The sequence below is a fragment of the Lycium barbarum genome, chromosome 7, assembly GCF_019175385.1.
Source record: "Lycium barbarum isolate Lr01 chromosome 7, ASM1917538v2, whole genome shotgun sequence".
Classification (NCBI taxonomy): Eukaryota; Viridiplantae; Streptophyta; class Magnoliopsida; order Solanales; family Solanaceae; genus Lycium; species Lycium barbarum.
In genome coordinates this window covers 44,252,050-44,264,505 of record NC_083343.1, presented here as the reverse complement: position 1 = coordinate 44,264,505, position 12,456 = coordinate 44,252,050, and positions in this window count along the sequence as shown.

Here is a 12,456-nt window from a genome sequence, read left to right as displayed (position 1 = left end):
TTAAAATACATCTGTTTTGGTCCGATGTTCTCCAAAAACTTCTGAACTATTGTTTTATGTATATTATGGCTATTTTTGGGTAATTTATACAATATGATTTCTGAACAGTTGAGAATCCCATTCTGATAATAATCTGTCGTGCCTTCCCAACTAGGATATAGGCGCGTACTATGCATACTATCTGGATATTCTGATTTTGGCTCGCCGTTTGGCACCCTTCAATTTGATCGAGTCTGTATGTTGAGTCTGTAGGTAGGTGGTTTCTCATTTATCGATTCGTGTCTGTCTCAATGCATTCTTTCACTGCGACCCGGGCCAGGTTCTGTTATCGTGCCTAATTCTCTGCATTGTTCACCGCGTCCCTCGGCGTACGGGCCGGGATCTGTATGTCTGTATGATCTGTGTATGGGGATGGCGGCCAGGATGGCATATGATCTGATTTGATTCTGTCTGTCCACCGCGTCCCGTACTAAGAGGGCCGGGTTCTGTTACCGCGCCCCCAAACAGGGCCGGGATCTGTATGAATATATGCGTGTGCCATCTGTATTTATAAAGCACACGCCTTTGTATGATTTTGTATGACTCTGTGCTACTCTGCATGCATAATTCTGTCCGTCATACTACTGTCTGTCCGTCTGTGTTACGACTATTTCTGTATGTCCGTATGGCTTCTGCTTCTGTATGCCCGTATGGATTCAGATTCTGCTCGTCTGTCCGTATTATGATTCCGTCTGTCTGTCCGAACTATAATTCTGTTCATTTGTGTAAAACGATTCTATATGTCTGTCTGGATCATAATTCTGTCCGTTAGTTTGACTTATGATTTTGCCCGTTATATTTCTGTGACTCTAGTTCGGACTATGTTTATATCTGTTACGTTTCTGCTTTACATACTCGGTACATTTTCCGTACTGACCCCTGTTCTTCGGGGGCTGCGCTACATGCCCGCAGGTACAGACGCACCAGGTGATACGCCGCCCGCGTAGGTTTCCGACTCTGCTTTTTGAAGAGCTCCTTTGACCCGGAGCATATCTTTTGGTATATATTTTCTGTCTTTTGTGTACTCCGTATGTGTGTATATTCTGGGTACGGCGGGGCCCTGTCCCGTCATATGATTCTGTATGTCTGTAGAGGCCTGTAGATGGATATGTGGGTTACGGGTTTCGTCTGTATGTTAGCCTCATCGGCTTATCTGTAAATGTCTGTATGTTCAGGTATATATGTATATATACGTATGGTTGCGCGCGTGCCGTTTTTGTGTCGGCCTATTTCCGTACTTCTGTTTTGAAACGAAAAAAAAATATAAAATTTGTATGATTCGAATTCGATCAGATAGGTACGTATGGGTATCCAGTTAGGGTACCAGTCGCGGCCCACGGGGTTTGGGTCGTGACAAGACCGCCACATCTCAGAGTCTCTAAGATGCTAACTCCACAAACTCAGTTTTGGAGGCATGAATAACTTTCAATGTCCTCAATATTTTATCAATAAAACCTTGCGGGTCTTCATCCAGCTTTGACCCAAAAAACTCCGGAGGATTCAAACTCATGAATTCACGGGCTCGAGTACTAAATGCCCTGTCACTTGAACCCGAACTCTGCCGCTGTGCCTGGGCGGCAACTAACTGTGTCAATAGATGAATAGCCTCGGCCGTTTGTTGACCCAAAGTAACCGGGGGAGGAACTGGAGGCATAGGAGCTGGAGCCGAAGCCCCCTCTTGTTCTTCTATAATAGGCGGAGTGGGAGAAGTATTAGATGGAGCCTCATTATGTGATTCACCCTCTTCTACATTCATTGGCGGTTCCTTTCTACCCGCCTTCCTATCGTAGTCTTGCCCTTCTGGGAAACTGTAGGTTTTATCTTTACTGGTATCTCTGAAATCATAACACACTATTAGGGAGGAGAAAATCTTATAACACGGATGTATCACACGATCTCATAAGAAGAAGAATGATCATTTTTTCTAAATGCCCTGTGGCCTCCTGTTTATTAGTGTGGCGCGCAACACACCATAAACAAGACTCTACTAGACACGGCTCGTAGACACTTCCTAGGACTGAACTCCTCTGATACCACTTTTGTCACAACCTGACTAGGCGCCATGACGAGTACCCGAGGCTAACCACCGAGCACTACTCATTCTATTACTCATCGTACTCATCCTGCGTTCATTCATTATTCTCATACCTATAATCATAGGAGAACCATTTTAGTTTCGAAACATAAGTACCTTTTATGTACATAAGCCCTTTGGCTATCAAAATAATACATATATACAATGGGAAACCGTGAGACCATACTACCCACACATGCGTATCTACGAGCCTCTACTAGAGTACTAGACATATGGACGGGACAGGACCCCGTCGTACCCAAAACGTATATATACACAAAAGAGTACATCAATGGAACCTCCGGAACAATAGAGTGCTCCCAAAGTCTGCTAACAGCTCCTACGAGGCTGGATCACCTTCCTGTCTACCTGTGGGCAAGAACACAGCGTCCAAAGAAAAAGGACGTCAGTATGAACATTGTACTGAGTATGTAAGGCATGAATGAAATGAACATAATAGAGAAATCATAAGGCACAAGATGAAGATATAACCTGCTTAACCTTTAAGAGTAAATGCATTTTATACCTTTCTCATATATCGTCATAGCATATATATAATCATATCACATATACCATCATCGTTAATCCGCATCCGGGTAACCATCACACGTTGCCCACTAGTGGTGTCATGCCCGGCCCTCTAGGCTCGGTGTAATCATAAGCAGCCCGCCTTAGCGGTGACATGCCCGGCCATCTAGACACGGTGGAATCGTATGCAGTCCGTCTTCGCGGTGATATGCTAGGCCATTTAGGCACGGTGTAATCATATCATCATGTACTCATCATAAACTTATCATCATCATATATTTGTCATAGACCATGCATTAGAGCTTAAAGACAATCTATACTATATCGGGGTGATGTAAGGTCGGGAAACCCCCATTACCTTATGGAGTGATCAAAAGCATTATATCTCACCTTGAAGGAGGCTAACATTATAGGGTGAGTGTACACAAGTAACAACATTAATGGAACCATACTTAGGATCATTAACCTCTCATGGACATCATATCTCACTTTAGGATTCTTTAGACTTAAACTCATCATCATCATTATCATGCTCATGTCCTATCTCTTTTCTTTATCTTATACTTATATAGCTCTTTATATTCATAGACTCAGCATTTCCGTTACATAGGAAAGTCATGGAAAAATAGGAAGATTCATGCCATAGGAGTCATGCCTTAGAAGGAAAGGACTAGCCTTACATACCTTTTCGTTTAGCCATTCTATCGCTTGTTCGTTCTCCTTCAATGCTCACGTTTCTACCTTCAAGAGAGTTCGTATTACATTATCTAATCGATCACATGAACATGCTCCACTAAAGATAAAATTGGGCAGCATTTCCTTTGTTCATAAAACTTTCCTCATATCATATATCAACTCCTAAACGTCTATAATAACATTCACAACATTATAACCAACAATCTTCATTCATCTACATTATCCACATTTCACACTTTCATTTCAATTCATCCATAATCATGGTCATACTATACTATTACATTTACTCACAGTATAATGTGTATCCCATGTCCTTAGCATCATTTATAGCATAATTATAATCATAACTTATAAAGAATCATGACTCATCCCAAGCTACTACTAAAAAATGCCACTATTCTCACATTCATAACCCATTTTCTAGCCCCTTCTACAATCCAAGCCTTTCAACCCCTTAATACCTTAAACAACATGGAATGATCATAAATCTTACCTTATATAGTGTGGGAATGAGCCTTGAGTTGAAATACTTCATTTGAACCAAAACCCTAGTTCACTTCCGATGGGATTCCTTGCCTTGGATGAACTCTAATGAGTTTCTTACACTTGATTTTCTTGGTTTGATGAAGTTGATCATAAATTTATCTTGGGTTCTTGTGGAAGAAGGATGGAGACCTTTCTAGAGTGTTCTTGAAGTGTGAACTGAGAAAATGACATAAATTGAATGAGGTTGGTCTCTTATATTAATTTTAGAAACTGTCCCGACTCAATTCTATGGACTAACATACAGTCCGTATCTTTTATATGGACCGTATGTCTGGCCGTATCTTTGGTCCAGTGGAAGTCCCATTCTGGGCAGAACATACGGCCTAACATACGGCCAGTATGTTTTATACGGTTTGTACGTTGGACCGTATATTGCCCAGCTTTCCGAAATTCGCTCTCGTCAACTCGTTTAATCTCCAATCCTTATGGAACCTTCTCAACACCTTTTTAACACCTCATTAGCAATATATGGGGCATTATAACTCTTCTCTAAGACATCATTAAGTCATCACTAACTCAACAATCGTAAATCCTTTCCAATACATTACGTATACCTTGCCTTCCTTGGCAACCTTTCTTCTCTTGCCTCGAATGTCTTTGAAATCTCAATGAGGTTCATCAAATGCTATTTATTACTTATTGAAACATAGTATACTTTGTTCCCTTCGTTAGTCTATCTACTGTACATTAATGTCAAATTTTTCGTGGTGTAACATAGCATATCCTCAAGAGTCTGAATGCTACGTTCAGCTTGCCCATCCGTCTGTGGGTGAAATGTCATGCTAAGACTTACCTAAGTCCCCAAACCTTCTTGGAAAGATTTCCAAAAATTGGCTATAAACTAAGTCCCTCTATCGGAGATAATAGATACTGGAACACCGTGATGTCGGACTATCTCTTTAACATAAAATTTTGCATAGTCTTCTGCTACATATGTAGTTCTGATCGGTAAGAAATGAGCTGACTTCGTTAGTCTATCCACAACCACCCATATATAATCATACTTACGTCGAGAACGTGGTAAGCCTGTAAAAAAGTCTATGTTAATTACTTCCCATTTCCAAGTTGGAATTTCTATAGCTTGAAACAATCCGCCCGACTTTTGGTGCTCAATTTTCACTTGCTGACAGTTAGGACATTGAGCTATGTATTTCTCTATATCTTTCTTCATCCCATTCCTCCAACATATATATTTAAGATCATGATACGTCTTCGTTTCTCTGGGGTGAACGGAATAACGGGAACAACGGGCTTCTCTCAATATTTGGTGGCGTAATCCGGCAACATCAGGAACACATAACCTGCCTCAGCATCGGAGAAATCTGTCTCTAGAAATCTCAAATGGTGACTTCTCCTTCTGAGGGAGTGTATTTATGTAATGAATTAGTATGGGGTCTTCATATTGTCGCTCTTTCACTTCCACTACTAGCGACGAGACTGCTGAATTTTGAATCCCGTACTACCTGAGGCCACTACTCAAACTCCTAGGCTAGCTAACTGCTAGAGCTCACGAACTATCTCTCTTTTCTCTGGCCGAACATCGCATAAACTTCCCATGGATCTACGGCTAAGAGCATCAGCCACAACATTTGCTTTCTCGGGATGATACAAGATACCAACATCATAATCTTTTAATAATTCCAACCATCGCCGTTGCCGTAAATTCAATTCTTTCTACTTGAAGATATAGTGAAGGCTCTTATGATCTATATAAATATCAACGTGGACGCCGTACAAATAATGTCTCCACATCTTCAATATTCATGAATCACGGCAGCCAATTCAAGATCATAGGTCGGATAATTTTTCTCACATTTTCGCAACTGCCTTGAAGCATACGCATTCACCTTACTATGTTGCATCAACACACAGCCTAGCCCAACGCCTGAAGTATCACAATAGACAACATAACCTTTCGATCCCTCTGTAAGTGTCAGGATCGGGGCAGAAGTTAATCTATCCTTTAGCTCTTGGAAAATACATTCACAAGCATCTGTCTATTGAAACTTAGCTAATTTCTGGGTCAGCTTCGTTAGTGGTGTAGAAATAGAAGAAAAGCCCTCCACGCGCAGAAACAACTCGAGGAAGAGGTGGAGGCAGAGAAGCTGGCAGAGGGGCAACCCCAGCTGGGGGTGGCATCCCAGTTGTTAACCCCGTGCCTCCAGTGGTCCCTAACGAGGCAGCGGGAGTTGCGGCCGCAACAGCCTCGCCAGCAGCAGTGCCAGTCCCACCAGGAGCTGCATCTTCTCAGGTTGTACCAGACGTAATGGCATAGGTGTTGAATCTGTTGCGTGGGTTAGCACAAACCGGAGGTATACCAGTGGGTTCAGCAGGTAGGGGCGCAAAGGCAGCGGCTCCAGATCCGGATAGAGCACAGGCTTTGGGGGTTCAGCACGCAGCAGCGGTGGCTCCTCGCTTGGATGAGGTTGCGGGTTTTGAGGCCTTCCCGAGGCCTGTTGTAGGGCCAGTGATGACTGTTGAGGAACGTGATCTATTCTAGAGGTTCACAAAAATGAAGCCTCCTGTGTTTTATGTTACTGAGTCGGAGGACGCATATGAGTTCATCATTGATGGTCATAAGCGGCTCCATAAGATTGGGGTCGTAGATAAGTACGGGGTAGAGTTTGTGATGTTCCAATTCTTGGGTGATACCAAGCTTTGGTGGAGGGATTATGTAGAGTGTAGGCCAGCTGGGTCTCCTTCGTTGACTTGGGTCCAATTTTACTCAGTGGTTTTGGACAGGTATGTTTCGCGTACTCTGAGGGACCGAAAGGAGGATGAGTTTGCTACTATTGATCAGGAGAACTCATCGATTGCTGTGTATGAGTCCCATTTCCACTCTCTATCCTAATATGATATTCAGTTGCTGCCCACTGAGGGGGAGAGGATACGGCGATTTGTTAAAGGGTTGAACACTGGGCTTCAGTTATCAGCTCTTCATCTTGTAGCCACTGAGGCTTCATTTCAGGAGGTAGTGGAGCACGTCCGTACCGTTGAGAGTATTAGGCAGGATAGTCAGGCGAAGCATGTAGAGAAGAAGGCCCGTAGGGGTGGGATGTTCAGCAGCTCTTTCTTGAGGGGTTAGATTTGACAGGTTTATTCGGGGCATCCGGTTCAGTTCGCAATGCAAGTGTCATCTGGGGCCCTTCAGGGGCAAATTATCAGGCTTCCGGTCAGCAGGGGGCTATACTGCTTCATCATCTTCTATTCAGCGGCCTACGTTGGACTGTGCTTGCTTCGAGTGTGATGAGATAGGGCATATTAAGAGATATTACCCCAGATTTAGATAGAACGGGTAGGGGACTCAGTATCAGGCTCCCCTAGCTCTTTATGCACCAGATCGAGGAGGTAAGGATCTTGCACCGGTAGGGCGGGGTGGCCACACTGCGGGTATGGGTGGTGCCTAGCCTAACTGAGGCGGTCCTCAGGCAAGAAGAGGCGGACAGCAACCCGATTGGGGCGGGGCTCAGACTTGTAATGGTAACTGTGGTGGTACGCAGGCGACAGGGGGGCGCGATCATTTGTACGCCTTTTCGGGTAGACCCAAGGCTGAGGCCTCCGATGCAGTTATCACGGGTACTATCTCTGTTTACAACCGTATGGCTTCCGTTTTGTTTGATCCAGGTTCTACTTTTTTCTATGTATCTACCTATTTTGTTATGGGTCTAGATATGATAAGTGATACTCTTGACACCCTTATTTTTGTGTCTACTCCTATTGGGGATTCTGTGGTAGTGGATAGCGTCTACCCTGCGTGTGCAATTTCATTTACGGGGTATAGTACTTAGGCAGATTTGATCATTTTAGACATGGTAGATTTCGATGTTATTTTGCGTATGAGTTGGTTATCCTCGCATTATGCTATACTTGATTGCCACTCTAAGACTGTTACACTAGCCATAACCAGGGCATCTAGACTCGAGTGGAAGGGTAACCTTAGTCCCCTCCCTAAGAAAGTAATATCCTTTGTTCGTGCTAGGAAGCTAGTAGAGAAGGGTTGTTTAGCTTATCTGGCACATATCCGTGATACCAGTGCAGATACTCCATCCCTTGATTCGGTTCCAGTGGTACGCGAGTTTGCGGATGTGTTCCCCGCCGACTTGCCTGGTATGCCACCAGATCGTGATATTGACTTCAGGATTGCCTTAGACCTAGGGACTTGTCCTATCTCTATTCCACCTTATAGGATGGCACTAGCAGAACTCAGATAACTGAAAGAGCAGCTACAAGATCTTATAAGTAAGGGGTTTATTAGCCTGAGTGCCTCTCCGTGGGGTGCTCCTGTGTTGTTTGTTAAGAAGAAGGATGAGTGTATGCGTATGTGTATCGATTATCGATAGCTGAATAAGTATCCCATCCCCCGTATAGATGACTTGTTTGATCAGTTACAGGGAGCTTCGGTGTTCTCGAAAATTGACCTGAGTTCAGGGCACCATAGGTTGAAGATTCGGGCAGAGGATGTTTGAAAAACTGCTTTTCGGACCAGATATGGGCACTACAAATACTTTGTTATGTCTTTTGGGCTTACAAATGCCCCAGCTGCGTTCATGGATTTGATGAACAGTGTGTTTAAGCCCTACCTAGACTCATTCGTTATAGTGTTTATTGATGATATCCTGGGGTACTCTAGGAGTAAGGAAGAGCATGAGAAACATTTGAGAATTTCTCTTGGAGTGCTACGGGAGAAGGAATTGTATGCTAAATTCTTCAAGTGTGAATTTTGGTTGGCTTTTGTATCCTTCTTGGCGCATGTGATTTCGAAAGAGGGTATTATTGTGGATCCTCAGAAAATTCGGGCAGTCAAGGAATGGGCTAGGCCCATATTAGTGATCGAGATCCGTAGTTTCGTGGGTCTGGCTAGCTACTATCGTCAGTTTGTGAAAGGGTTTGTTTCTATTACTTCTCATATGACCCGTTTGACTCAGAAGAAGGTACCGTTTCAGTGGTCCGATGAATGTGAGGTGAGCTTTCAAAAGCTCAAAACATTGTTGACTGCCGTACCAATTTTGGTATTGCCCGTTGAGGGCAAGGATTTTGTTATTTATTATGATGTTTCACGTTCTGGTTTGGGTGTTGTTTTGATGCAGGAAAAGAAGGTGATTGCCTATGCTTCTCGGTAGTTGAAGATACATTAGAAGAACTATCCTACTCATGATCTCGAGTTGGCAACCGTGGTGTTCGCATTGAAAATCTGGAGGCACTACTTTTATGGTGTCCATTTCGAAGTTTACACAGACCATCGCAGTTTGCTGCATCTGTTCACTCAGAAATATCTAAACTAGACAGTGGAGGTGGCTGGAACTGTTGAAAGACTATGACATCACCATTTTGTATCACCCTGGTAAGGTGAATGTAGTAGCTGTTGCACTGAGCCGGAAGTCAGCTAGTATGGGGAGTCTAGCTCGCTTAATTTCTTCTGAGCGTCTGTTGGCTAGAGAGGTGTAGACTCTGGCTAACAGTTTTATGAGACTGTATATCTCTAACACAGGCAAGGTGTTGGCTTGTGTTGAGGCTCGGTCATCATTTTTAGAGCAGATTAAGGCTAAGTAGTTCGAAGATGCTGAGCTATGTAAAATACGAGATAAGGTGTTGCGTGGTGAGGGCAAGAAAACCATGATTGATGAGGAAGGCGTGCCACGTGTGGGCGACTTGATTAGACCATTCTGATAAAGGCTCATAGTTCGAGGTATTCTATTTACCCTGGTGTCACTAAAATGTATCGTGATTTGAGGCAACATTACTGGTGGACTAGGATGAAGCAGGATACTGTGGTGTTCGTTGCGCAGTGCTTAAATTGCCCAAAGGTGAAGTATGGGCATCAGAAACCTGAGGGTACTTGCAGAGAATGCCCATTCCAGAATGGAAGTGGGAAAGAATAGCCATGGATTTTGTAGTGGGTCTTCCGAAGACATTAGGGAAGTTTGACTCCATCTGGGTTATTGTTGATAGGTTGACTAAGTCTACCCACTTCATTCCGGTGAAGATAACTTATGATGCAGAGAAAGAATAGAAGTGGGAAAGAATAGCCATGGATTTTGTAGTGGGTCTTCCGAAGACGTTAGGGATGTTTGACTCCATCTGGGTTATTGTTGATAGGTTGACTAAGTTTGCCCACTTCGTTCCAGTGAAGATAACTTATGATGCAAAGAAGTAGGCTAAGGTTTACATTCGGGAGGTACTTAGACTTCACGGGGTTCCTATCTCCATCATGTCCAGATGTGCCACGTTCACATCCAGATTTTGGGAGTTTTTGCATAAGGAGTTGGGTACGAGGTTAGATCTTAGCACCGCCTTCCATCCTCAGACTGACGGGCAGTCTGAGCAGACTATTCAGGTTCTGGAGGATATGATGCGTGCGTGCGTGAAAGATTTCAGTGGGCATTGGGATCAGTTCTTGCCCTTGGCCGAATTTGTGTTATACCATGTATTTTTGCACGTCGGATTATTCGTAAGCTAATCGACATAAGTTCAAGACAAGATTATTTTTGGGATATGAGACAAGGGTTTTAATCCCCGATTTTTAATAAGTGCACGATGGCTTGTAAAATTCAATTGGTGTAGAAATATTAGTGGAGATTAGGGATTAACTAACCATGATTAGATTATTAAGCGGGGATTAATGATTAATTAAGTTAATTACACCTTCAGTGGGCCCCACTTGATTTATTAATAAAAAAAAAAAATAGCATGAATGAGGACATGCCAAGTGGAGGGGGTATGTATCAATATGTTAAGCTACATATATAAGTCAAGGTGATAACTAATTCATCAACAAAACCTCATTTCATCTTCACACATTAAGCTAGAGAGAGAGAGAGAGAGAGAGAGAGAGAGAGAGAGAGAGAGAGTTCGGCCATGGCTATGGGAGCTCATGAAGCTCACGGCCAGCCCCTCTGCATAGTTGAATTGATAATTTCTCAAGTTCAATTGGAGAAAGAAATGGAGATTACAACAGCCATGGTAGTTCTTGATCAACTCAAGCTTGCTAAGGTAAGATTTAATTCTCTCCTATATGTTTTAGAGGTGATTTGGACCTTGTATAATGGTAGATGTGAAATTGTGTGTGTTGATGCTAAGTTGCTGTTTGGGCCGTGTGGGGGTTGTTGTAACTTAAAGATGGTAAATTAATTGTGATTAGGGTGGTCGTTATTGTTGTCATGGGTTATGTGATGAAGGTGAAGGAATTTGATATTTAAAATTGAAGTTGTATTTGTTTTATGGGCTGTTAGGGGCGTGTTGTGGTTCTTGTTTGAATTGGAGGATTAAGTGTAGTTGAGATTATGCGTTGTGTGGTTGTAATGGTTGAACTATTATAAAGTCGTTTCGATAAAGTGTTATGGCCATAGATTATTAAGAGTAACTCGAATATGTCGTAGCCGTCATGTTATCGGTTATTGAATATTGGAATGTGTGGACTGATTGGAATGTTATGCGGGCTATTCGGAGTATTATTGAATCATGTCGTAGCTAGTCTTGATATAGTATTTGAACGTATGGTTGTTGATTTTGACTTGGTCATTTATTAGTTGGCTTGAAAGGGAGGGAAGTGAACAATATAAGGGAAATGCCGCCCAATTGTCTAGAAATAAGCTACTAACGTTGAAGTACGTTTTATGCCTTTCCATAGCTTAACCATAGTCTTGACGTTTTAATATAGGTTGAGACACTTCGGGCAACGTATACGTATTGTATCGCGGATAAGCATTAAAGGTATGTAAAGCTAACCCTTCCTTCTTTTTGGCATGATCTTTATAAAACAAACAGACAACGTATATATGACTCCAAAGAAGCTCCTATTCTTAGAGCCACTAGGATGGCTAATGTTCTTGACTTCCAGAAGCTATTTTATGGTATCTCGATACGTGTCTATGATTCCAGAAGTTCTATTTTGATATAATCCATTGTGACATTCGAAGGGTACTTGATATGATTATTGTCTTGATTTTCAAATGATAGTTCATCTTGATTATTCTATTGAGTCTCAGATATGACTTAGTTTGCATATGGTTGCTCACTACTCTGCTCGTGCATTCCTCAATATATCTTTCACCGAGTCCCGGGCCGGGTATGTTTTCGTGCACAGTTTCACTGCATTGTTCACCGAATCCCTCACTAGAGGGCCAGGTACGGAATATATATATATATATGATGACATGATGATGTGATTATGGCGCCAAGGATGACTTTATTCACCGAGTCCCATAATGGGCCGTGTATGATATATGATATTGATATGCAAGATTTACATTTCATAAGGCTAATGTATTAGTATTTTGAATGTCATATTTGTCTCCTGTGACCTCTATTTCAGTTATGATCCTCTTTACTGTATCACGTGCTTTATATACTCAGTACATATTCCGTACTGACCCCCTTTCTTCGGGGGGCTGCGTTTCATGCCTGCAGGTACATATACTCGATTTGGTAATCCTCCAGCTTAGGATTTCTACTCAGCTGTCTTGGAAAGGTCTATTGTTCCGGAGCCTATACTTTTGGTACGGATCTTTCAATGTATATGTATATATGTTTATCCAGGGGTACGGCGGGCCCTGTCCCGTCATATTTCACCATTG